Consider the following 4637-nt stretch of genomic DNA (forward strand, 5'->3'; position numbering starts at 1 on the left):
AGTACTGGAGTTTCAGCTTCAGCATCAGTCCTTCCAATGAACACCCAGGACTGATCTCCTTTAGGATGGACTGGTTGGATCTCCTTGCAGTTCAAGGGACTCTCAAGAGTCTTCTCCAACACCACAGTTCAAAAGTGTCAATTCTTCTGCACTCAGCTTTCTTCACAGTCCAACTCTCACATCCATACATGACCACTGGAAAAACCATAGCCTTGACCAGACAGACCTTTGTTGGCAAAGTAATATCTCTGTTTTTTAATATGCTATCTAGGTTGGACGCTGTTTCCACTGTCTCCCCAACTATTTCCCATGAGGTGATGAGACCAGATGCCATGATCTTAGTTTTCTGAATGCTAAGCTTTAAGCCAACTTTTTCACTCTCCTCTTTCACTTTCATCAAGAGGTTTTTTAGTTCCTCTTCACTCTCTGCCATAAGGGTGGTGTCATCTGCATATCTGAGGTTATTGATATTTCTCCCTTCAATCTTGATTCCAGCTTGTGCTTCTTCCAGCCCAGCGTTTCTCATGATGTACTCTGCATATAAGTTAAATAAGCAGGGTGACAATATACAGCCTTGACGTGTCTACATGTATGTAAATCACATTTTTAAAAACTCAAGCAAAATACACAACACACTACTCTCATTGCTATTATATTTCCAATGCTCACTTGAAATCTGGGAACTTCCACATTCTGTTTTACTCATTTCTGTACTTTAATTTTCATTTTGAGGTATAAAATGACCCATTAGCCTTTCCCATTCTCTCAACATAAGTATTTGTACAAATGTAGTTGCAAATCCATTATTCTTTCCAACTAATTGTCTGAACAACCATCTACCTAATAAACAAGAAGTCCAATATGTCTTATGAGGCTACTTCTCTCTACAATTGTCTAAGAATCCAGTCAAATGAGAGCAGCTCTCCTCTGATTTAAGAGGTTATTGGAGTTTGATCAGACTCCTATAAGCTACCATTATCACAGCCACATGATACTTAGTCCCCTACCATGTCGACTTGGCAACTCTGTCAGGAGTGTGTCCACAGCATATATTTTCCCAGGATTCTCCTTAAGGCTCCCATGACCTCTTTATTCCTCAGGCTGTAGATGAGGGGGTTCAGGGCTGGGGTGACAATCGTGTAGAAGACAGAGATGATGTTGTCCTGCTTGGGGCTGTGGAGTGAACTGGGCAGAACATACATGAATGTGGCAGCTCCATAGAACATCCCGACCACAGTCAGGTGGGAAGAGCAGGTGACCAGGCTTTCTGCCTCCCTTCATTTGAGGGCATGTGGAGCACAGTAAGTAGGATTAGTGTGTAGGAGGCAAGGATAGCAACAAGAGGAGGAATCAAGAAGGTCACACCCATCACATACACCATGAGTTCATATCTGGAAGTATCTGCACAGGCCAACTTCAACAGAGGTGGAATCTCACAGAGCAGGTGGCTGATCTCACGGGCTTTGCAAAAGGGATAGTGCATGGTGTACACAGTATATACAATGGCACTAAAGGATGCCAAAATCCAGGATGTAGCCACCATGAGCCAGCAGACCCTCGGCCTCATGAGGACCACGTAGTTCAGAGGATGACAAATGGCCACATACCTGTCATAGGCCATGAAGACCAGTAGGAGGTCCTCTGCACCACCGAGGGTCAGTGCCAGGAACATCTGAAGGGCACATCCCCCAAAGGAGATGGTGTTTTCACGGAGCAGAAAATCCATGAAGGCCTTGGGGGTGACAACAGACGTGAAGAGGAGGTCCATGAGAGAGAGCTGCCCGAGCAGGAGGTACATGGGCACATGGAGCCGGGCATCCATTGTGATGGCCAGGAGCAGAAGACCATTGCTGGTGAGGGCCAGCATGTATAGGACTGTGATTGTAGCACAGATCATCTCAGGAGACGCACTGTCATTCAGAATCCCCATCAATATGAAGCCACTTCCCAGGGTGGAGTTCCAGTGCTCCATTCTGTGTTGTTTCTTTAGTTGCCAAGAACCAAGTAGATTCTTGGTGAATTTTTGTTAAGATGGTTGCAACATTTTGTAACATCAGAGGCCCCATAGAATGACCAATATTAGTCCAGTATGGTGATTCCTTTCCCACTGGTAGCTAATTTTATTTCTTGATCTCTGTTTCTGAATCTTTTAAGTATCTTGAAAAGAACTATCTGAATGGAGAACAAGCATCACATTAACAGCTAAATATTCAAAGATCACTAGATGAGAATATTATTCAGGGCATCAAACCTGAACATGTATCTCCCCAGAAATTCAAATCAAATTTCTCATTACAATATATCAATATTCAGGTATCCATGCTCTTAATAATCCTTATACCTATGCTTTAGGTATAATGTTGACTGATGATTTAAGTACCCAGTCACTGTTCTGTGTACCTATTTTGAATATGAAATACTAAAACAAGAGCATCAGTGTGACATCAATAATGTACCTCATTATTTTTTTCCATATACTGTATGTCCACATTGATTTGCAGCCCTCAAAGCTGTAGAAACAGCCTTATTAGAAGAGCTAAAGTGTATACCTTAGTTCACTAGACCAGCACTACACTCTCCATGTAACAAAGAGGGAAGAGAATTTAAATTGTCTGAGACTATGGAATAGTGTGCTTGAGGTGATGTCACTTTCAGAACTTAACCTTTAAAATCAAGGCAAACATAGCTGTTTCTTTTATAACATATTATCATAAATGTGACCCTGGGATTATTCAGAAATATGAAAAACATAAGGAATTGATAAGGAAGCTCAGATTGTTTGGGGGAGAAATAGGGAAAGTTGTAGGAGAAAAAAGAGCATGTGTTGTATTTGTAATCAAGCTCATTAACCTTAGCTCCCCTCTCTTTCACCATCTTTGGTCCCCAAACTGCAGAGCCAGGGTATCCACACCACACTGAGGAGCCACAGGGGGAGGAAAAAGAGCTCCTGTTCTGAAAGCTGCCATGGGAGTCTGGGACCCACTCCCAGAGGGACGCTTTCTAGAACAGGGACACGAGATGGATGGAAATCAGTCTCACACTTGGAAACTGGGCAGATAAATCCACCTTTGAACATATCTTAAGAAGTCTGTCAGTGAAGCATATTTCTAAAACTCACTTTCCTCTATTATGTCATATATTTTGACATTTCACTAGTTTCCATTGACTTCTACAAGGTCCACAGAATTTTAATAGTAAAGAGGTACTAAAGCATGTCACAAAACTACCATCTGATCTTAAATGATCCTTCAGAGGCATATATTATAACATAGCTATAAATATTTTTATCAGATGCCGGCAAAGTCTAAAGACAGATCCTGATGCTACCACCAGGAAGCAGATACCCTGGTCTGGGATGTAGCATAGAATCTTCCCTCAGGCCTCACTGATTCTCCTCATATTTAGAAAACAAAGAATAGAGGAGTTTGTGATGAGGTACAGAGCCCAAGCACCAGAGAACCTGGAAGACAGAGTAGCTGAAGTTCTTGGGATCTGCACTGGGCTCCATTTCTCAAGTCAAAATTCCTCAAGACTGCACCCTTCCCTGCAAGTGAGACAACACTCTTACCTGAGGTGGTTAAATGCCAGCTGCCTGACCACATGGACAACCCTGGGGATTGTTTGAGGGTCAAGGAAGATGCAGTCGAAAACTAGAAGGAAGATGGGACTTTTTCAGCCGTATCCAATAGGTTTGATTTTGCTAAGCGATGTTACAAGTCTGAGGGGTCTGACCAAGGTCAGTTAGGACTCCTGTTCCTCAGTTCCTCTACAGGTCTGCTCTGGAAATGCAATACTTGCTGACAGAGCCAACTGAATCCTTATGACTTGGAGAGCTTCTACGGAAAAAGAGTATAGCTTTCCTGTTTTTACACCTGTGGAAAATTAAAAGAAACTGCTTCTGTCACATAGCTCCTCAGGTAAAAGTTTCATCTATTTATTGTGCATTAGTCAGACAGAGTTCATGGGTACTGATGCTCAGAATTTTATTTACTCTTGCTGGGATCTGGGAGAAAAAATGAAAGCAGTGGGAATCGGGAGGAAGTAGATATTAGAAGGGCTGCTCCAAGGAGACCCTGCAATGACTGACCTCACTGTCCCTGGGGCCATCATGAGCCAGGGCCTGTCCTGGGAGAGGCTGCTCAGTTTCCTCATCCCACGATCCCACTCCCTGTGTTCTACCCTTGTGTTTAGAGGGACTTAGCCTAGCCTCTCAGCTGAAATAGCCTTCCCTGGAAAGGCTGGTCCAGGAAACAGGATGGTAATGAATCCCTTTGGGCCTGTTTCCTGATCCTGTATCCTTGCACTCTTCTCTCACTAAATGAGCTTGGAGGCCCTGGGTTTCTATGTCACCTAAGGGAGGCACTGATGGCCCATTTCCAAATTACTGACTGAAATGAACAGGAAGAAAAGACCCTTTCGTGGTCAATCAGTCCTCTGCCCCAGATTTAACGTAGGTTTTGAGGCATCTGTGGGACGTTGCTTCCCACCTCCATCCCCCTGGCCTCACTTATCATCTTCTTAGCCTGGACTATTTAATTCAACATGACTGTGCTCTGTGGAGTCTCTAATTACCAAGTCTTCCCTCCATGACCTTTGGCAATCTGTTTTGTCCTGTACATACGTACGTGTGTTTGGTG

General features: G+C 43.4%; 1 pseudogene; it reads right to left on the reverse strand.

Annotated features, from left to right (window-relative positions):
- Window positions 1-1028: 1028 nt before the first annotated feature.
- LOC122694450 lies at window positions 1029-1972 on the reverse strand (annotated as a pseudogene).
- Window positions 1973-4637: the final 2665 nt, after the last annotated feature.

This window comes from Cervus elaphus, chromosome 1 (assembly GCF_910594005.1).
Source record: "Cervus elaphus chromosome 1, mCerEla1.1, whole genome shotgun sequence".
Classification (NCBI taxonomy): Eukaryota; Metazoa; Chordata; class Mammalia; order Artiodactyla; family Cervidae; genus Cervus; species Cervus elaphus.